Source organism: Manacus candei, unplaced genomic scaffold (assembly GCF_025592945.1).
Source record: "Manacus candei isolate 608988 ecotype Guabito, Panama unplaced genomic scaffold, ASM2559294v1 h1tg000009l, whole genome shotgun sequence".
NCBI classification, from domain to species: Eukaryota; Metazoa; Chordata; class Aves; order Passeriformes; family Pipridae; genus Manacus; species Manacus candei.
The window spans coordinates 7,978,842-8,002,436 of NW_026138057.1; the positions used below are offsets into that span (position 1 = coordinate 7,978,842).

Here is a 23,595-nt window from a genome sequence, read left to right on the forward strand (position 1 = left end):
AGGAAGCTGGCTTGGGTGCATTATTTTTGGTAGCTCAGTGCATTTCTAATTAGAACTGAATTCACAAGAGTGTGGTCCATATCATTACTATTTATAATCTCTAATGAACCCTTTCCTATAATGTAATGCAAAAAAAATTTAAAAATGACCCCCTGTGCACATTTCATTTGATGAAAACTCACATCTCTGCTTCAAGAAGCACTTTATGCCTCTTCACAAAAAATTTGCATCTTTCCATATGTGCAGCTGAGACATAGCTGCCAGTCAGCAATAGTGTTTGCAGTATTTGCAAAAATCTTTACTTTAACCTGGAACCAGAATTTAAAATTTCAAAATAAGGTGCTTAATTTCTCTGGCAAGGGAATACTCCATTAGCGCTGATGCACCAGAGCAGAAAGGAAAAATTTGGAATACACCTTACTGTGACAAGACTGACCCTGAGAGATTTGACAGAGAAAACAGACCAAAGTGTGGCACTGCAGATATTTACTATATTTCTACAAGATCTTTTATAAGATATTACAGCAAAATAGCCTAAGTAGAAGCAGATTCTAGGCTGAATCACTCTCCCGGCACGAGCTATATGGTTGAATTCAAACCTTCTCAGTACCTTTCAAGTCCAGATGAATCTAAAGACAAGGAGGGGGCCGTCCTGGCGTGTTGGGTCTGCTGGCAGGTGGTGGATGCTGAACCAGCCCAGCCAGCCAGGGAAGGAGACTGTCACCTTTGCACTTCTTTTCTTGCGCCGTGCCAAATGTTTCTCGGCTGCTGTCAGCAACCATCCTGAAACACCTGAAACAGTGTCAATTTTAGCAGCCTGGGGACCACTCCAGAAGTCTCAGAAATACAAGTATGATGTCCTTCTCCCTTCTGCACGGCCATTGCACATGAAGTGAGTTGTCAGAGAGCTACATTGCATCAAAAAACCCTCCAGCTTTCACAGAGGAATTACTATGGAGCTTTCAGAGAGAGATGATGCCCAAGTTGTACAAGCTGAGGTTTTACATATATCTTCTCACCAATAAACACTCCTTACTCACCAAATTGACGGAGATCGAGTTTCCACAGAGGCAGGGGGATAGGTGCTCCATTCCCATCTTTATCCAAAGTATTAGTTAGATAGCATTTAGCAAATCACACTGAAGTCTAGAGAGAGAACCTAGACTGAGCTTGCAAGCCTCTGAGCTTCAAGCCAGCAAAGCTAGAGGTACTTATAGTCTGTTAATTTTTTGTGTGTCTGTGATTTTGGAAACCCTCAGAAGCCTCCTGCTGTTAACAAGGCTGAACAACTCAGCATTTTTTTCGTGCCTCAGCCCTGGGAGGATCATAAAGTTTGATAGTCTTCTATCATAGGTTCATAGTTCTATCTTCTATCATAGTTCATAGGTGCAGCAGAATGTGTTAGGTGAGCTAACTGGGCAAATCCCTCAAAATGGGCCCTTACCTTCCTTTTAAGGAAGAGATGGAGGGTTCCCTCATCCTTATACCCAGTAGCTAATAGAAGCACATCAGCTTCTGAGGGAAAAGCCCATTTTCAGGGGTCCTTACTTCTATTTAAAGTGAAACACAGTAACAGGTGAGAGAACAGGAATAAATGACAGCTTTGAGGAAGGCCTATGGATTTGGTTACTGTGGCTTCATGGCTTCTGGACCACAGCCGGCCTGGGTTTCATCTGGGACACAGACTCTGCCCCTAGAGAAGCCTCATATGCCAAAAGGGCTGTGTGAATATCTCACAAATCACCACAGAGCCAACCTCCTTGGAGGATGTGCTCTTTATTTTCAGCATGTTGTCTTTCCTGACTACCCGATATTTTCAGGGGAGCTGTGCCAATTCATTTGTTACAATCAGAAGTATAAAGCAGCATTATTAAAAGATATATTTTAGGATGTTTATTCTATTGTTTTTAAGCATCCTCTGGAGATGTGAAAACATGGCTAGAAAAATAACTTCGATGTGCTGCCCCATTTCAACGCTGGAGTTTTGCCTTGCATTTTAATGTGTATATTTTCATGCCTCAGCTACACTAACTGTACTCCTTTCCTGTTTCTATTTATTTTGGAAGCAATATATGTTTACTAAATCAGTTGAAAAGTGTTAATGATCAGTTCATAGAATACTAATGTGGATTCAAATTACTTTCACATGAATCAAGACAAATTAAAAAATACTGTTTGATCATAAACTGCTTCAAATCCATGTCACAAGAATTCTAGTATCTCAAAATAAAGATTTCTTTTTTTTTTTCATTTGGTTAAGATCTCATTAGATATTAAACTGATCCAAAAGGTGTGGGGACAAGAACGCATGGATTATCCATGGTTCATGTAACGAAGAGAATGGATAAACCCTCAGTGTGTGTGTAAGTGTGGTGAGGGGGAGGGTATCAAAACCAGTTGCACCACAAGCAACATCTCTTCCATGTGCCTGAAAAGGAAGAAAGAGACATGTAAGCACAAGCAAAAGAGTTGTGACACGGATACAAGCCAGCCCTGACTGGTAGCATGTTATTCAGCCCTGAGAAATAGATGTGAAACCTGAAGACTGGTAACCTACACGGACAGTGGGTCAAAAGGTTTCCAACAGAAATTTTTATTGCATCTCATCAAATTCACTGAAATCGAGGCACACTCCGAAGATGAACCAATTCCGGTGACACTTCGGCTCGATCCTGTCTTGATCCCAAACATGGTTGTGTTTCAGAACCGCCTTTCAAGTGTGTCTTACAGTCTAAAGGTAGGAACTTCCAAACTGTGAAATTCCTACAGGTTTTAGTGGAGGAGAATAACCCACTTTAGTGACCTCCACTGGGGAAAAGCAGATGACTCAGGTGCTGCAGCACACGTGCTGTTTGGGAGCGGCGTGCTAGCTAGGAGCATATGCTGTGCCCACCGGCCATACCTACTCACAGGTGACAAGGAACACACAACCTCTGGCAAACCAGGCTCACAGAAAGCCTTTTTTCCCCCCTCATCTGTTAAAATCTGCCCTTTTCCAGGCTCCCAGAAGTTGTGAGTTAACCTCTTAGTGCTTTGTCACACAGGAATACACGTGCCAAACACTTCTTACATGGATGCATCATGATAATGCGCACGGTGGCTTTGCTGAGCGGGTCAAACCAGTGTCACTGAACAAATCAATGTTGGAGGGGAAAACCAGCTTTGCTAGGTAAATTGCAGCTGTACCAGGGTGCCTTCTAGACCCCAGTGCAGTGAAGATGCACAGGCAGAGCAGCCTGTGCTGTAGTACAGGCCAGTACTGGGCACAGTGATCTCCTTTTGCCTGGTAAAAGCAGAAGTTTACAGTAATGACACTAATCATTGCATAGACCTTGTATGTTGACCCATGAGGGGTTAGTGGTTGCTAAGAACTTATCTCTGCTCACCTTTTCCTTATTCATGAAGGGTAAAAACATTTCCTTAGCCATGGTTGTCGTGAATTGGCTTTTAGGAATGTAAGGCAGGATGTTGGGCTGGGTTTGCCTCCTCCACTATAATTTTGCAGAGGCCAGGTAGAACATTCAGCTGTTTCTTTACTTTTTAATTTTTTTCCTTTTTTTTAATATACAAAAATTTACTTTATCGTGGATATTTTATGCGTGACAATTAAGACTCACCTAGGAAAATATCGGAAGGAATAAGCTCTCCAACCTACTCTATTTCATTCAAGACAATTTTATCTAACCGATTTTTAACAAATTTAAAACATTGCCCACATCTACTCTAGCTATGAGGCACTGGTAATCAAGTCAAGCACCATTGACTGTGAGAATAGTGAACTGTATAAAATGACTTCTCAGCATTATGTAGTGTCAGAGCACGATTTAAATAACACGTTCATTATTCAAGGTCTCATAATTCGTACATATAGAAATAGATACAGGGAGCTGAAAGAGGCTTTCAAGCTTTCAACAGTTAAATAAATAAGCAACCTGTGTCATTACAACTGTACTGTACGTTCTTTAAATACCTGATAGGTTGTTGGAGAGCCTTTTTAAAATGAAATGCAATAATACAAAGTGCTAATTTAAGATGAGAGATGCATATACAGTAGTGACGGCTGTTACATGTTGACGTTGCTTTTAAAGGAATGAACAGAAGATTTGAGAGCAACTGTGCTTTCTGAGTAGGAATCTCAGACATTATTATTATGTTGATGTACAAAAGGGTTCTTACAATTGCAATTACAGAAATCTAATATTAAAGTCATGCTCTTTTCTATAATTTTAGTGGATGTTGGTGTTTGTTCCTGTGCAAGATGGAATTTATTGTGGAGGTTATTGTCTGGATTTTCATATGCATTTAGAAGATTTCAAAGTAAAATTGTTGCAGTCACATTCTACCTGACACTTCTGGTAGAAGCATAGTTGAAGAAGAGTATTCTACAGTTTTTTTAATAGTACTCAAACCCAGTCTCAGAGAATTTCCTGTAGCTCAATAATTTCATGTTATACTTAGATGAATGAGATTTACAAAATATAAAGATGATGTGCCTATTTATATGGAGGTAAAATTTATAGATATATTAATCTGAGCTGTTTATAAGCAATTTTAAAATAAATTTAGCAGTTTAGTACTGTCTTGTGTATTTTGTAAAAGACCAATAAATTTGACAAAAACTATTTCTTCACTATGAGGGCAGTAAAACAATTGAGCAGGTTGCCCACTCCAGAAGAAGGGTGGCTGCCCCATCCCTGGAAGTGTTCAAGGCCAGGCTGGATGCAGCTTTAAGGAACCTGATCTAGTGGAAGTTGTCCCTGACAAGATGAACTAGATGATCTTTAAAGTCCCTTCCAACACAAACATAGCTATAAGTCTGTGATTCTATTTAACAAAGACAAACCAAATGACAAAAAGACAAACACAAAAGAAAAAACAACCAAGTTTCACCCATCAATTCTCGCCAAAGCAAAAGAATTTCATAAATCTTTCCTATACCTCACACTTGCCCACTTGGGCCCTGTTGTCTTTGCCTGCTGAATTTAAATTGTGTGAGAGAGATGAATTTATGCCATGCTGTTAAGCATTAAGTATCTCAGCAGAAAACATTTTTCCTCCTTTTCTGAGAAGGTCTGTGTCTCTAGACAGAGCAGGGCAGACAGCTGTGTTCCCCTCCTTACCGAGGAACAGATGAGAAACACTGTCCTCTTCTGACTGGCACTGGAGCAAGCCTTTCTTTTGGAGACCTGGCATTTCTGAGGCATTTCTGAGCTTACCATTCACTCACTGTTGACCTCCCAAAGCGGCCTTCCCAAAGGAAAATGCTATTTCCCTCACCTCAGAACACATAGGGAGGTCCATGTGCTCCTCTTTCTGAGTAGTCCTCCCCAGACATCCATTTAGCACTAGGGCAAGGTTTGAAAGTATTCTTGATGCCTTATAAAGCTTCACTTTACCATTTGCCATCTTCATTGATACTACAAACCTTGTCTTTTGTCTTTCAGTCCCACACATGAATATATGGCCTGCCTAAATCACTCTCTGTGTTTCAACAAATTCTATTGCCTTGTTCAGTCCATAAAACAGCCAGAGAGCTGGAATCTCACCACTGCCCTTTCCTAACTTTCTTCCTGACTTTTATTTCACCATAGCACATAGAATTTGCTCCATAGCATTATTACCACACCATGTCCTATATTGAAAGTATCTTCTCTTTCTTAATACTTCTCAATGTTAGCAAGCTAGTGAAGCTTTAATCCAGTTTTTAGGCATTTCTACCACTGGTTCATGTCAAAACCTCATGTAGAATTTTTCTTCCACACTGATCACTTCTCCATACACAATCCTTCCTCAATACTTGTTCATGACTAAGAGGGAGATATTTCGTATTTACCAATGGATAAGAGCACACACAAACTCTCATCTAGTCCAGCAGGTCTTGCAGTATCTTCCTTATATATTGTTGTTTTACTTCAGCATCTCAGAACATCTTCTGCCAAACATAGATGCTTCACAGTATGTCCTAATCCCCCCTGGGAATTCCTGGTGCAATTTAGCTGCACATTTGGATGCAGTGCACCTTCCTCTGTACACCCTGATTTCCTCTAGTAGAAAAACTGTCTCTGTGTAGGGAAGATGCTACTATATTTTCCACAAGGTCCCGCAGACTGAGCGGTCAGGAGATCATGACTCCAGACATGCTGTGGAAAACACTTTCCCTATAGGGCACCAGCACATACCTTAGTGCTGGTGTAAACTGGCTTTACTGAGGTCAGCTGACCTGCAGAAAGTTGTAGTGGATTTGACATTTAGCATCATCTGGCTATTAAAAAAACCCACCAGGCCACGCCATTCATTCAGTGAGCATATCCTGTGTCCCTGTGTTTCTTCTGTTGTCTGTGATGCTCTTTTGGGTAGCTAGCTCCATACATAAACATATCCCTGTAGGTCAGGCTCAGATCCATCCTTGCCCCGTGCCCTGTCTTTGAGCTATTAGTAGGAGATTCTTAGAGGACAAGAATAAGAAACAGGACAAATCAGAAATCCCTGTGCATCTCTCAGCTTCCAGCAATCAGCTGCTCAGAGGACCTTGAACCGGAGTTTGCCACAGTACCATCATGTTAATAGTCCCCCATGGACCTATCGTCAGCAGTACATCTTATTTTTTTGAACTTGTAGCATCCTGTGGAATGAGTTCCACAAAATAATTATGCCCTGCATGACAAAAGTTTGTTTTAAATTCCCTGTGTGATTATAACATTGGAACCCCCTTAGGTCCTGTATTGTCAGAAACAATGCATTAGTCACTCCCTAATCGCTTTCTCCATGACACTCATTACTGTGCACATCTCTGTCTTTTTCCCCTTAGTGGATCCTCTGAAGGGTCTAGATTATTTGCTCTCTCTATCTGCTATATTTCCCTGTGCCTTTCTATCCCTTTGAAACACAGAAATCAACCAAATAAAGGATGCAAGATAAGGCACATTAGATATGTCTGTGACATAGATTTTAACAGTTTGATTTGACTTGCCTTGGTAGTTAGCAAGTAAACCACCAGCACAAAAATCCAAACAACAATTAAAATAGCATTGGCTAACAAATGGTAGTAGCAATAAACAGATTAGTTCCTCAAGGAATAATGTGAAACAAAACAATAAAATAAACAGGTGGAATAAAAAAATAATCGCAAGATAATTTCCAAAACTAAACAACCAGTTCTTATCCCCAACGTCTAGTGAAAGCTCCTTTGCTCAGAGAGGAAATTCCTGAGGTTTACCACTTCAGGGGAATGAAAAATAAAGGGAAATGCAGAGTTGACTCTCGAGGTCTCTGTGATACAGCAGACAATTGCATCTGCTCTGCTATTGACCCTTTGAACAGGGTTTCAGAAAATCCATGCATTTAAGAAACACTACATGACAGCTTATTACTTCCTAGAACTGTCACATCTCTGGCTGCAAGTGACTCAGCTGAACAAATATCAGCTCATACATTATCATGTATCTGTGAGCAACAAGATTGGTTTTCTTATGCATGGTCAGCACAACACTTTCTCTCTTCTGAAGGAAAAAAAAAAAGAGATATTTAGGATGAACATCTCAGTATTTTCATAAAACGCCTCTCGAAGCAGTTGCATCTCTGGACAACTTCAAAGCACCTGGATAAGAATTTGGGCTCCTCAGCAGTGCTTGCTTTGTGCTGGCAAACTCTGCCATTTCTCTCTAATGCCATTCCTCTCTGCCATCTCTTCCCTAAGACAAAGAATGTTTGCAGTCACAATTAGCCAAGGGGAGGCAAAATCCCAGCAAGGATGCAACAGCCTGTGACTGGTTCAGTCCCTTCACAAGCTGAATCTCACACAGCCTGTGTGACCATTGCAAACTGCCTTGTTCTCACATGCTTTTTTCTTACTCTTTTCTCCCCAGTGAAACAAAAATTTCTCATTAAAAAAAAAAAGGCTTTTATACAGCAGCCAGTAACCAATTTAACAGCCAGTAATTGAGGTAACATCACTGGGATCTGGAATGGCCTTCTAACTAAGAATTAGTACCCTTAATGACCTATAGAGTTAAGCAAGCAAGCCCTTTTCTGGTGCACAGACCCTGTGCAGGTGACAGAGATCCAGACAAGCTGTCAATAATTAAGCAAGAACATACTCCCACATAACCTGCCCATCTTAACAGAAAGCATTGCTCTTTTCTTTGATCTTTTAAGTCAGTGGATATTTGGATATTCTTCGAGGAAACACTAATATGCTAAGTCTCCTCTGTTATCATTAAGAAAACATTAAACAGGTTAAGCAGGTGCCTCTCGTTCTGCTGGCTTTACTAACCTAAAGGTTCACCTGTCAATTGACAGGCAGCTATCGCAAAATCCACGAAATATGTGTGTGAAAACAACTTCTCTCCCTATGCTTTCAAATAGAGATGCTGTTACTTATTTGTTACTTGGTCAGTGTTTCAGATTCCTTGTCGAGCAATAGAGAACTTGCACTTCACCCCAGTGAATATCCACCCCATGGCAGATGCAAACCCCAAGTGTTGCCGTTTCCTAAGGGCAAAATGCACAGTTGTAAACCTGGCTGGACTCCAGGGCCCTCCTGCTATCTGGGCTACCTCAGGTTCATGTTAAGGGTCCAAACCAAGAAGAATGACTTGCTATCTATCTATAGAAGGCATCCAGCCAGAGCTTTTTGACTTCCATACACTCCACTTCTTTCTTGCTCTCACCTTTAGAACTGAGGACAGTTGTTTTATCACACAACAGCTACAGGATGGACAAGGGATCAGACCCAGCCAGCAGGGGTTTAGGAAGGGCACGTCCCATCTGACCAACCTGATCTCCTTTTATGATCAGGTGACCCGCCTGGTGGATGAAGGGAAGGGTGTGGGTGTGTCTACCTGGACTTCAGCAAAGCCTTTAACACTGTCTCCCACAGCATACTCCTGAAAAAGCTGGCAGCCCACGGCTTGGACAGGGGCACTCTGTGCTGGGTCAGGAACTGGCTGGAGGGCTGGGCCCAGAGAGCAGTGGGGAACAGGGCTGCATCCAGTTGGGATCTGGTCACTTGTGGTGTCCCCCAGGGATCAGTGTTGGGCCCAGTCCTGTTTAATACCTTTATTGATGATCTGGATGAGGGGATTGAATGTACCATTAGCAAATTTGCAGATACCAACTTGGGGGGGAGTGTTGATCAGCTGGAAGGCAGGAGGGCTCTGCAGAGGGACCTGGACAGGCTGGAGAGTTGGGCTGATTCCAACGGGATGTGGTTCAACAAGGCCAAGTGCCGGGTCCTGCACTTTGACCACAACAACCCTCTGCAGCGCTACAGGGTGGGTCAGAGTGGCTGGAGAGCAGCCAGGCAGGAAGGGACCTGGGAGTTTGGATTGACATGAAGCTGAACAGGAGCCAGCAGTGTGCCCAGGTGGCCAAGAAGGCCAATGGATCCTGGCCTGGCTCAGGAACAGTGTGGGCAGCAGGAGCAGGGAAGTGATTCTTCCCCTGTACTCAGCGCTGGTGAGGCCACCCCTGGAGTGCTGTGTCCAGTTCTGGGCCCCTCAGTTCAGGAGGGACATTGAGGGGCTGGAGCAGGTCCAGAGAAGAGCAACAAGGCTGGGGAAGGGACTCAAGCACAAGTCCTATGAGGAGAGTCTGAGGGAGCTGGGGTTGTCCAGCCTGGAGAAGAGGAGGTTCAGGGGAGACCTCATCACTCTCTACAACTCCCTGACAGGAGGTTGTAGCTAGGTGGGGGTTGGTCTCTTCTCCCAGGCAACCAGCAGTAGGACAAGAGGCCATGGTCTTAAGCTGTGCCAGGGGAGGTTTAGGCTGAATATTAGAAAAAAAATTTTTACAGAGAGGCTGATCAGACATTGGAATGGGCTGCCCAGGGAAGTGGTGGATTCTCCATCCCTGGAGGTTTTTAAGATGAGACTGGATGTGGCACTGAGTGCCATGGTCTAGTAACCACGGCGGGGTTGGATCAAGGGTTGGACTTGATGATCTCGGAGGTGTTTCCTGGTTGATTCTATGATTCTGAGATTCTATGATCAACAGAAGTGATGCTGATTCGAAAGATAGGCATCCTCAGGCCAGTGTAATTAGCAAGCCAGCACTGGCAAGCCAGTCATGGTGTGAGAGGAGAGAATCATAGAATCATTTAAGTTGGAAAAGACCTCTAAGATCGAGTCCAGCTGTTAACCCAACACTGATAATTCCACCACTAAACCATGTCCTTAAGTGCCACATCCACATGTCTTTGAAATACCTCCAGGGATGGTGACTCCACCACTGCCCTGGGCAGCCTCTTCCAATGCTTGATAACCTTTTGGTGAAGAATTTTTTTTCCTGATATCCAATCTAAAACTCCCCTGGTGTAACTTGAGGCTCCTTCCTCTTGTCCTATTGCTTGTTACTTTGGAAAAAAGACTGACATGGAAGATGACATCTCTTCTCTGGTGGGAATTTTAAAGAGACTTTTACAGAATTCATTCACAGAGTGTGGTGGAAAAAGGCAAAGAAAGATTGCATAAACCAGTCTTCATGCTGACTTGTGGCACGGAATATACAGTGATGCAGGGAAGGAGGAGAAAAAAAATTCTGCTAACCATCTGAATTTAGGTTAAGGGAAAGGGCTTAAATACAATCTCCACATGGCAAAGGTGGCAAAAGCAGCTTTTCACCTGGACAAAATGAAAGAGCTGCAGACACAGAGAAATTCACAGAGTGGGGAAGGGCCATTTGGATTAGGGACTGTGGCTAAGGTGACTCTTTGGAGAAGTTACCATAGGTTAGAATAAAAAGAAGTGTTGAAAAATGAGAACATAATGCCTAGTCAGTAGATGGGAAGCATATTTTTTTTAAAAAAAGCTGACATAATTTTTTTATTTGTCAAAAATTCAGTTGTAAAAAATAATTTCATTTATATTTTGAGTTCATACTTTTAAAAGATTTTGCATCACATTCTGTTAAAGAACAACACTACTCAAAATGTGTAGGAGTAAAACACATTAAAAACTGACAAAAACATTGTTATTGGTCATCACATCTGAATATGGGTGTATCAGATAGTATTTCCAGTGTTTCTATTATTTTTTTAAAAAATGCCTTTTGACTACATTCAGAACAGGAATTATGAAAATATATTTATCTGTCCAGGAGAGAAAATACTTCAAGTATTTTAAACTGGTTACTTTATAGATATGTAAAGGAAAAAAAAAATCATCAAATAACCATTGGAGAGATCGTGAATGGTCAGCTATAATGTGCTATTTGAATCAGCTTGTAAAATGAAGTAATATTTTAAAAAATTTTAATACAGGCAGACACAAAGTCAGATATGTCAGAAGAGAGAATGTAGGTCACACTAACAACACAGAATACCATATCCTGAAATGCAGTGACACTGAAAAGGACTTCAGAAAATCAATTTACCATGAATTCCCTATGCAATCTATGGGCTAAGGTTAATGCAATACTTGCATGATTTCAGGAGACCATGATATTACAGGTATGTATCACTGATGGGACCAGCATGGCTATGTCCAGTTCTGGTATCCAATTTTCAAATAATGATGATTCTGGAATACTGCAAGGGAATCAAGAATGAGTCACTAAATAATTTGAAATTGTGGAAGCCTTACCTGTGCATAACATCCTGCAGCTGGCCACCCCCAGGAAAAGGGCAGGGATAACTCACCACAGTGTCAGTGAAGTGCCAGGAAGGGAAAGCCCTGACAACAGCAGGCTTGCAATTAGGGAGCAAAACCACTGAAGTAAGTAATTAAGAAAGAGAAGGCAGACAAATTCAGGTTGGGAAAAAAATCGTGTGTTCTTTTAAAAAGTAAAGTAAGGATTAGGTTAAAATTAAGTGCTTGAGAGCACTGGATATAATAAGCTGATGTCTTTTCAGTAAGAATGAGTGCCCTTATAAAAGATACACTGCAGCTTGTCTGGGACCTGGGGCTGAAATCACATGACTGGCATGATAGAAGAAATAACACTAGATGTCCTTAATAACCGTAAAGCCTCAAAATCATAATACATTCACTAGAGTATGAATATTTTGACACAAAGAGGAAGGAGAAATCAAGGAAAAATAAATATTATGTTTACGTGGTCAGCTGTTTACCAGTTAGCTTTCAAAGCAGAGGAACCCCCAGCAGGTGAAACCAAAACAAAAATACACGTGCTACTGTCTTTAAAAATGCAAGATAGAAACTAGGTCTGGGAAAAAAAAATATTTTTTGACTATTTGCTTGTGAATAAAAGCAAGATTTTCTTACATGCACACAGAGGCACATAGCCAAGAAGCAGAAGGACTGAAGGAGGAACAAATGAGTATTTAAGGATGATATGTTCAAAGATCCCAAATATTTTATTTACACCTGTATTCAAAAGAGGATTTTAAGCTGTCATTTCAGCACATTATTCTCCCATGTAAGGAAAATAAATCAATATTAAAGACTGTTACCAAGGCAGTAAGTGCTACAACATTTGCATTTAGGAGCAACAGATCTCCAGAACTGGCTTGTGTGCATGCAAATATTTTCAAGGAAGTGTCGAAGGAACTAATTAAAAACCCCTACATCCTTGCTCATTACCATCAGCTGCTGGAAAGCTTAGCTTTAAAAAACATGTTGAGCCAGCCTTGAAAATTTCAGCCTAGTAAACTCTACCACCAGGAAAACAAAACTCTTAAAACAAAAATAAAGTATGAAAAGAACCAGACTGTCATTATATAAAAGAGAGAGAATAGTGCAGAGTTTTTAAAAAGAAAATGAGGCTCAGAATGTAACCAACTGCCTCAAGTACAAGCATATCTGATTAATCTACTGCTCTTTCTAAAAACAGCTGATAGCCCTCATCACAAAAAGTGACAAAGGGAACAAAACCAACTTGGGAAGTAAAAATCACCAAAGAAGAAGAAGAAGAAAAGGCTTTCAGCTGCTTTGACAATGAGGTGACTCAGAGAACTGTGTTAGGTACAGCGCTGTTTAATATGTTAGCAAACAGGGGAAGGGGCTTAAAAATCCAGCTGATAACATTGGAATTTGATACAATTATTGAGGCTTGTCCAATATTATGAGAATATTAGGAACCACTTCAGAAGGACCAAATAAACTAACTAAATAGGCAGAACAATGGCAAACGAAGGTCACAGGAGAGAGAGACGTGAATGCATATTAGAAAGAACTTCTCCCATGCATCTGTGCTAAAAGGCCAGCACTGCCACCGCCTTCGAGCTCACACAAAACCGTGTTTGTGGGCAGTGCTATTGACAGGGCTGGAGGAGCTCCGGTAGGAAACGAAATGCTTGTCTGGATCAGGACCTCCACTGAATCTGTGACCGTTGTGGGGGGAGGTGGGATGGAGTAAAACCGTGGGCAGCTGGCCGACAATCTGTCCATGTGCAAGAGCAGGCAAAGAAATAAAGCAAAACAAAACATGTTCCTTCTGCTTCACCATAAACAACTCGGCCACGAAAAGAAAGATGAGGTGCAGACTAAGCTAGGAAGAAGGGAGGCCATTACAATTTCGTTTTGTAAAGGAGTGATTTGGCCTTTCTGCTCAGCATAGCCCAAGGAATTGCAGAAATGAAATGGGTCCCAGAAGAGGCCACAGAAATGATTATCTTGCTGAGGAGAGAGCAGAGGGAGGCTCACCCCCGGTGACGCATCCGTCCGCTCCCTGCAAGAGCAGAGCTGGGATCAGGAGACCCCGGTAAGGAGCTGGAGCAAACTACCTGGGGAATTACCCCGGGGACCCGGGAGGGGTCGGAGGAGGTGCGTGGTGGAGTCACGTTTTCCTGCAGTGCTCCCAGCCCCTTTGGAGAGGGCTTGCCCCAGGGAGACTGCAAGCCCTCACGACCCCAGAATGGGCATCAGGACTGCACTGTGAGGACCACAGCTCAGAGAGCTGGGCTGGCACGGGTGTCTCCATCCCCTCATGCAAGAAAGACCTGCCAGCACAGGGGATTTTGAAGCCAGGGTGAGGGCTAAATGCCTTAAGCACTCCACTGCTGTAGCCGAACTCTAGAGTTTCTGGAATAATATTGGCTTCATTTATGCGAAAAGGAGGGGCTTTGTGCAAACCTGGACGTCTGACTACACAGCAAGTTTTAAGACTAAACAAAAAGGTTCTATCTTCATAATGGAAAAAAAAAATAACATTTTATCATAACTAAGTTTCTGAAGATATCAGTGACAAACCACAAATTGCTCAGTATTTTCTGCTATAACAAGCAGATACAGAACAGAATAGGAAAATATCTGTGTGTTTCACGTTACGCTTTTATGTACTGTGCGCTGAGCTCGCCCAAGAGCTAAACAGCATTTGATTTGTGCCTAACAATAAATAGAGAAAGGATTGCCAATTAAGAATGTGGGGCAGCTATTTTTAACGAAATGTTTTTAAACTTTTGGCTGAGTACGAGAGAAAGGCAGTGCCATCTGTCGGGGAAACGCGGCCGGTTCAGGGACCGCGCGGGCTCGGCGCTGCTGCGCCTTGGGGAGAACAAAAGCCCGGTCGGGCCCAGGGACAAGCCTGGCTTGACGCGGGATAAACTTTTACCGATGAACAGAAAGAAGAGGTAAAACAATCTGGATGGATTCAGCGCCGGACTGAGCAAACCAGCAGCTATCAGGTGTGTTTAGCACCGTCGTGCCCCTTCTCAGCAGCAGTTTCAGAGGCGCGGAGGCCGGACGTGGGACACGGGGTGATGGAGCGAGGAGGGCAGGAGAAGCCACATCAGGGGAAATTCCACCCCACTTCGGCCACTGCAGCAGCCACGGAAACGTTCCTTCCTTGCCGTTTCATGAGTCAGCACTTCCAGCGTCTAGACTTTACACTCAAATTGAAACATGCATGGGAGGAAGATAATCTGAGCTCCACAAAGGGATAAAATGGCAAGCTTAGGTGGTTTGTCAAGGACTGGGGCTCGGGCAATTTTTACTCAGCACTTCCATACTGCTAGTGGTTTCACTTTAAATATGCAGCAGTCGAATGTTTGTAGCCAAATGCAGGTTTCAATAGTTGCACTGAATTTGAAAGCCAACGTATTTAACATTTAAATACACTGTATGCACCTTATGAATTATTTACTTACACCAGCCTTTCCGGAGATGTAGGGATATTCTCACACCCACACATGCATAGCAGCACAAACACATCTATGTACATCAGCTGAGTCTTCCAGCTAATCATGCTTTTCTGTAGCTATTTAGCATGCTGCTATTTTCATTTACAGGTCAGGGTGGGTAGTGGATATCAAATATGGACATTTTTTTGCCCAGTGAGGGACTGACACATCGGCTAGAATCACGTTGATGGTTATTCAACAGAACTGCAGTAGCCGCTATTTTTGCTCCATTCCCACAGCAGCAATAAAACTGTAGCACAAAACAGAAAGTGACACACCAGATACATTGAACAGCAGCTGCCCTTAAAATCCGAGCAGTCCCCATGGACTGATTTGCCTTTTGCAAACGTTACCTTTTTTTTTTCCCCCCACCCCTACTGAGGGGGTGCAATTAAAGAAGAAGAGGGGGAAAAATGGGATCATGCGAGCAGTAAGAGCAAACAGTGAGACCAAAAATACATGATCGTGCTCTGGGAGATGTGTGGAAAGGAATGCATCAGTAAGGTGTTTTATTTAAGAAAAAATTGTCATGAATAGCAGGTGGACAGACTCCTGCTGCACTGTCCAGTCCTTGCCTTGATTAGTAAAAAAAATCATTTTTTAGTTGATACCAAAGTAAGAAGTTGTCTATGAAAGCCAAGTAAATAGTGAAAGCACACATCAAATGTGCCCTTGGGCAGGATTAATGTACAGACAACATTTTGGAAAAGCATATTTTTCTTTTTTAAACAGATAAGTGTATTTTGAACAGGAAATATTTTGTACTTTGAAGCAGGAAGACTTATTTTTATGGTGTTCCATGCTGCCCTGTTTTAGGTATTGCACATCCTAAGATATGGAATGAAAAAAGCACTTCTCTGGTGCCAAAGGGAAGCAGGACTTGAAAGAACACAAAAGTACCACTTAACTTGTAAGAGGTGCACTCTGAATTTTTTTTTCCAGCTGAACTCTGTAAGTCTGCAAAATCTGAGAAACAGAATATTAATCTTTGATGAAGCAAACCTAAAACTGTATAGGCTTGGATTGCAGTCATAATGATATTGTATTCAAATACCAAGACTCCTTTCTGAATAAATTCCCTTAAAGTATTCTGTAGAGCAATATTCCATGGGGAGACTGAACTAACCTCCACTTTCAAACTCAAGATGATACACAGGCCAACCAGAACTAGAACTGAAGCTAAAAATATTCAAAGGCCCAATCACTGCATAGCTTGTGATAGTAGTCTTTTTTTCATAACATATGTTCACAGATATGTCATCATCATCTGTTGTCAGACTACTGGCAAATAGAGACTTGCAAATTTTCCTGCATTTTTCACATCTCTGCTTGTTCCAGCACTAACATTGCCTGCTTGCCTTTTATTCACCATGTCTGGCATGTTCTAGTAATTCTCTGTCACACTAAGATCTTGTGCCCTCAATATTTGTTTGCTTGGTTTTTTAAAATAGATGTAGAGCAATTTCTCTTATTTCTCCCCCCCCCCCCTTATTGTCTACATTACATTTATTTCTTCTGATTTAGGTAGGACAGGAATTCATTTCTATATCCTGCACACACCCTCAACAGTTTAAGTCTCGAGTTATCCTTTTATTTAATATCAACAAACAAACCAGCCAAATTTGATCCTGGATGAAAACATAACTATTAGCATAGTAAAGCTCAGCTAAAAAGACCTGTCCCCAGTACTTCTAGCCATGGGATCTGGAAATACTTCCAAGCTGCTATGACTGTTCTACCTGCATGTCAGGATGAGCCCCAAGACTTAATCTTCTCTTATTCTTTGATTTTCACTGGGAGAGGGCCAAGGTGTACAGGTTAGGAACATGCCAGAGCATGCTGTAAAAGGTCTGGATGATCTGAACAATAAGGCACTGGGACTGCAGGGCACAGGCACAGAGTATGATACGGATTTTGCTATTTGCAGCACTGAAATGGGGCCTTTTTTGCCCAAAATGTAGGAATTTTCAGTACAGAAAATTAATTTCCAAAGGGTGAGAGCAAGTGAGTATTAATTAACATTAGTGGCTGGTACCCACTGCTAGAATTCTGTCATCATACCCAATAAGCCACAGTTTTTCTCCACAAGCTATTATTCTATGTAGTCAGGCCTAGAACAGCAAGGAAGGTAAATAAATATGTGCAGAACTTCACATCTCAGGGGGATGACCCCAGAGAGTAAAGACAGAACTGTAGTAAGATGTGTACTGTCAATGTTCACAATGCTCAAAGCCATCCACTACTAAATTCCATTTACTTAGGGAAGATATACCAACCATGCAGATTTTAAGGCTATGAGTTAGTTTCCCTGATGCTGATGGGAATTTTAACCTTAGTCAAGGAAGTGTCTGGGCCTGAAGGAGCCTGAAGACACCAATAATCACTAGCAGGTGATGAGTGTCTGTGTTGAATGATCCCATTTAAAATCCTGCCAGGCATCTATTTGCCTCTTCAGCTCCTTAGTTACTTTTGTGTATCTGGCCTTTGTTATTTGGAGAGTCTTTGGTTTATTCTTCTTTCTATAGTCTTTTGTCTTTGAAGGATTGATTTATTACTATCTGATATGAGCTACATAATCCAACAAAAATGCCTTGTCTGAACAGTTTATAGTTCTGCTTAAGATTTATGTTTCATCCATCCTTCCTTTTTCTTCTTTACGATTTTAAAGGTTTGCCTATTCAGAAATAAAATCTTCTTCTAGGAAAGGAAATTAACCTAAAGTCTGATTCACTTTAAAGTCTGAGATAGCTCAATTTAGGATGTGCTCTTTGTAACATAAAAACCATACACGTTCCCTGCTGTCCATGTTCCCCAGTACATTTTTCCTAATGCACTTGAATTGTTCCTACCTCTCACTCCAGCTCTTCCTCAGAAATTTCTCCTTTTTCTCCAAACTTTCCTTTTTGTTGTTTCACCTGATTTAAAACACTGTGGCCAACACAGTTTTTACTGGTTTCACCTTGTCTTCAACTTTGTCTTGAATCTCTTCCACACCTTGGGATGACTGTTCTATCTTCAGCCCGTGCATAATTGTTTCCTTAATTATTTAACCTCTTACCCACCATCTTTCACTCATCCTGAAATCCCTTTCTTCAATTCCCTCCTAATAACGGATTCTGCATTAAAATCCTCATGAAAGCAAATGCTGGGAAAGCTCCTGTAACAACAGATTGTTTCTGATGCAATAATGAATGCTGCAATTAACATAAATAGCTATTTTACTTCTCAGTAAATGGTTCTATTAGAACATCATAAACATTCTGCAAGGCACCTCACTGGTGCACCCTGAAGGGTGCACCTTGCTACCAAATGCAAGATATGGACAGTCCTGAGACCAGCAGTTTTATGCCCACTTGTGTGGGCAATTCAGTCTCCCAGTTGTGGAATTGCCTGGGGAAACCATGAACTCCGTAGCTCAGTGAGCTGCAAGGGTGGAAACTCCAACCAAGGACTTATCACCTCCTTCCAAAATTGCACACTGCTTAAACTGTTACCTTGGTTTGGAGCCCTCAGACTGCTGGAGAGTTGTAACACCTTCACAGCACCATTGTACCAAGGACTGGGATCAAGAACAGAACATGGTCCTCTGGATCTGAGTGTTCAGGAATCAAAGAGGCTGTGGGGGGAGGGTGGGAGAGAGAAAAGGGGACATGGCCTGGGCTTCTCTTCTACAAAAGTTCTGGTCTCAGCTGTTGTGTCTGGGAGGATTTTGCTCTGGAAGACAGTGACATTAGTACTCTGATAATCCAAAGTATTTTTCAGCATCCTCCAGTTTGTGGATACACTCCTAAGTTAATACATAAAGAATGACATGCATGCAGTTTTCACACCAACGAAACTCACACCCAAAGTGAGAATCCTGTGGAAATTAAAAGCTTCTGAAAAATCAGGTGCCCTTTATATGGACCCCTTGACTCGTGTTTAGCAATGCTTTTCTTTCCTCAGCTGCTCTTCCTCAAAGGTGTCAGAAGTTCTGCAGCCTCTACGTACCTCAGCAGAAGGCACAGGGTGCTCAATGTCTCTTAATGATCAACCCACTAATTTTGATGCCATTGACCTCTGCAGCAGTGCTTACTATGCACAAAATATGATAATATTAAACATTTTAAAAAGGAGGTTTTTTTATGTTTCATTTCAAACCAAGTATTTCTGATTAAGGGAGTTAGTTCAATTCCTACCAGTTTGCATCTAAACCTTTTTAAGGGTTGTAATAATCTTCTATACCTAAAAAAAAGAGCAATGACTAACATTAGGTGTGCAAGCAAATATTTTTAACCCCAGAGCACAAACAAGGGTGGGCAGGTAGGCTTTGTTGCTCTCAGCTAAGCTACATATGGGATTTCTGATGTGATCATTCACATTTACTATGACTGTCAATCCAACATCTGCTGTTGCCATATTGGACTGTGAATATTTCAGATCAACAACTGAAATCCAGATGTGCTTGTGTCATGAGCTCTATGCACTCTACTTGAAATGATTTGTCTTCAAAACCAGAATTACGGATGCACTCACGCTTGCAGCAGTATCCTGAAATGTTCCTCGTGCACAGCAGAGCTTTTGTGGGAGAACTCTGACACCTGGGTCCAAACTCTCTGACACTCTGGGCAAGAGGCGTGTGCAGACGGGACTCCCTCCCTTCTCGGTGCAACAGCTGGAGGTAGAAGACAAACCAGCAACACATTCTATGCCATTATTATCCCCATTTCTAATTTAATTCTTTTGCACTAACACCCCCCCCCCCCAAATTTTACTGTGCAGTCTCCCTTCTAAGGATAGCGTAACATATGGTCTCAAAATCAACAAAAGCCATGCTTGTTTTTTTTCCTCATGTCTCTCTGCACAACTAATTTTAAAAAGAAAAGGGTTGTTACAAGCAGTACATTTGTGACCCTGTCTTGTCTCTTTTTGACTGCTCAAGTTGAGGATTTCCATCTTGGTTGCTGGCTTCACCATCCTTCCCTTTTGTAGGGGGACTGCAAGAATGAGAGCTGTAGGAGAGTTGGAGGGTTGATGAGCTGTAAGGAGCAAAAGAGGCAGGATGGGCACATCACATAACCCGGGGGTATGGCTATGAGAATTTTTCAGATTGACTTTATTATGAGAACCAAGGGGTTAATTTAAACATGGGGAATTCTGCATGTATCTAATACTTCAACATCCTGCCTCAAAACAATGGATATTTCTTGTTACGACAGAGGAAAGCTGTTGTTAAGGTTTAATTCGTATGAGAATGTCTTCAGACCAAATATTAGTTTTTTTCTGTTTTCTCCTCTCACCAAGCCTGGGTACTAAGTGGTGCTAGAGGTGGGGTTCACACACACACATGAAGAGCCACACACCAAACTCTTCGTCTGTGTGGGAATCAAACAGGGAGGCCTGGACAGCAGCCCTCAACTTCCAAGCAAAAAACATTCACAGATTTGACCAACTCTGGAGTTTAAAGTATTGCTGCTTTCAAAGGAGTACAGAGGACTGCTCATTTCCCTGTGTGTGGTAAAACATACAGAATCGCTCTCTGTCCACCATTAGCATGGTCCAATGTGGCTTTCAAACTCCCTGTGACATGATGGGGAAGCACAGGAGTGCACACAGCTACACAGCATCTCTCAGGGCAGCTGTGCACAGCCTTGCTCATGGCTGCAGAGAAACATATACCCCCAGGACAGAGAATGGACTCACTCTGGCTAGAGCCACACTTCAGGACTGTGCCACAGAGCTGGAAAACACTGCACTGGGGAGAATAAAAAGACAGGAAAGAGGTACAGGGAAGTGTACAGGGAACCTACATTGACCCATCTGAGCTACTAATGCAGTTTATTTTCCTAATTCTGCTCGTTAACACATTTATTGGGTCACTTAGTTCAGATGTGTGTAACTTCGGAAGCGTGTTCCTTGTTGGTTTGTACATGGCACTTCTCATCTTCTAAGCAGAATTTATATTTTTAGACACAAGCCAAAACAGAGGTGCTTTTAATAAAACAATTACAGCCAAGCAGGAGTATTCTGACAAAAAAAAAAAAAATTCACTGGAAAATACTGATTCATGGAAGCCTGCCTTTGCCTTTTTTTTTTTTTTGTTAGGAAGAAGGTCAGAGAAATATTTTTCAGAACTTTAACTTTTTGTAAGAAAAAGCTGTGGAGAATAAACACATTACTGCATTCACCTGAGACACAGGAGACCCAGATTCAACTTAGAGCTTTACCTGATTTAATTTTGGCCTCAGCAAATCCCCGGTGAATGTCTCAGTCAAGTGCATACATCTCAGCCTCTAGTATCAGCCCAGGGAATTTATGGAGTCTGGGAGTGTAAAATGTTCCCTGGATACTCCTCAAGAAGGCATGACAATGGCAGGAGTGGAACCCAGACCTGCAAAAACGCTGGGAAAGAAAAACACGTGCAAAACAAACTTGCCCAAATGAAATGAAAAAAATCTCAATTTACAACGTGTCAGTCAGAAAATGTGCTAAAACAGTAAGAAGCTGAGCTCCTCTACCATAAAACCTGGGAAAATTGAATGTCTTCCATGAGGACTGAAATTCCCATTTTTGGTGATAAATATGCTTTAAACCGTCCCCTTGAAAAAAATATAAGGACCATGAAATTCTGATATCCTTAAGTCAGAGGAAAATTCCCAGTGACTTTATTAAGAATTTTGTCTTGATGAATAGAGATTTTGGAGTTCAGGAGGTGGCCCTGAAATTTCAGGGTCAGATCTCTTCAGCCTTGCAACTGAGCACAAAACAACCAAGCTCAAAGGAATCACCCCTAAGGTATCGTGCAGCAACGTACAAGTCACGAGTGTGATGCACAATTTGCCTTCTATTTGCCAAGTTCTGGATTCCTTTTCTGATCCAGACTACTGTGCTATCACACTGAATGCCACTGCAGGCTCAGTAGGTGCCATAAGATGCAACAAGTCCATGGTTTCTCAGACTCTGCATTTCCCACGCTGCTTGGATTTACTTGTCACTATTTTCCTGCTTGATAACTGCAGGGATGAGAATATTAGGAGTGGCAGTCTAATCAGTGACCACTCTGGGCATTCAACCTGTCAGAGCTGAAAACTCATGAATGAGCTGCAGTGGGTCAGTGATGTGCTCACACATCAACCAGAGCAGGAGGCTCCTCTACAATAAGGCTCTTCCTCATCATTTATCCAAAGCAGGAATGGAAGCCATAAAATAAAATAAATTAAAAAAAACCCCAAGCTAAGACCAAGCAAGGATCAAAAATCACACAATAAAGATCTAAGTCTATTTTCAGCATAGAGAAAACATAAAAAACTATTTGCTTGTCTTTTAGACACAGTATCAGACAGGTGTTGCACTAAAGATGACTTTTTTTTTTTGCAGAGAGATAGCAGAGATCTGACCCTTTCTCATACACTGAATTCAAACATCAGATGTGCACAAATCCTTATAAATCTCATAAATATATATATTTATATTTATATAATTTTTTATATCTATATCTCAATCAAACCCCACAAGTACAAGTAAATGAATTCAAATGTACTCATTGCTCAATTAAATCTCATCCAGAGGTGGGTCTGGGCAGCCATGGCCCCAGTTCAACAAACCACTTAAGCATATGCTTAAAACAAGCTCTGGATCAATTCCCAGTGAGGATTAATGCATATTCGTAAATGCTTCGGTCCTTTAGAGACCACAGAATGAAATATTGCTGGAAAAGCCTTAAAAAGTAAAAGCACAATTTTAGTTGCTTGTTTTTAAATTAGCTTCAGCCACACTGAATATTCCAGACTCAGCAAACTCTCCACAGACAAATGTTTATTTTCATTCTATAGCACCTTGTGCAATGAAATTAAAATTTCAGAATGCAGCGCGGGGCGGCCAGAGGGAAGGATGAGGACAGAAGGTGGAGGTTAATGCAGAAGGACTGTCTGAGCTTTCCAAGTACATTGTAATAGAAAGCACATGAAAAGGATGGCTAAGCTGGTAAATAATGATAGATCAATCTACTGCTATTTCTGTGGCTCTGCAAGATGTACATGTCCTGACACTCCTCCTTATGTATTAAATTGAGAATGTGAATTGATATAAAGTGAAATGTTTTCTTTCCCTCAAGCTCCTTCTGTGCCTAGATGGACTGATGTTCACACTCCACTTTTTTCCTTTGGTTAACCAGAGAAATAAATTCTTGATTAGACCCACATTATTCATGTTTTGCAGAGAATTTTTTGCCTACACATACAAGTCCTGCTGGGGTAAGCCAGCAGAGACCTATTGACTTAGTGTCGTAGCAAATTACATGGCCTCATAGTCAGATGAAATATTAACTCAAGGGACTGATATTTTCACTGGATCAAAGACCAACTAATGAGAAACAGAGTACCGGTTTTCAAAGAGGGTTTAAAAAGTTAGAACAAAACACAGATCATTTAATATACTGCAAAAGTTGCAGTAACTTCCTGACAGTTTGCTTGCCTACAAACCTCTTAGCCCTGATTTATTAACATTAGCTGCTGTGCCAAGTTCATGTCATAAAGGATAGA

The 23,595-nt window shown here is 41.6% G+C and overlaps 1 long non-coding RNA gene across 2 annotated transcripts; it reads right to left on the minus strand.

Annotated features, from left to right (window-relative positions):
* Positions 1-1,100: 1,100 nt before the first annotated feature.
* LOC127466261 (uncharacterized) lies at positions 1,101-23,595 on the minus strand. 2 transcript variants are annotated; one of them, XR_007902677.1, is made up of 4 exons: positions 23,536-23,595; positions 21,283-21,457; positions 19,592-19,730; positions 1,101-1,146 (listed from the first exon to the last, which is right to left on the minus strand). It is a non-coding gene; the product is annotated as an uncharacterized LOC127466261 (long non-coding RNA). The 2 variants fall into 2 exon arrangements; XR_007902676.1 differs by lacking the exon at positions 1,101-1,146 and adding an exon at positions 18,667-18,790.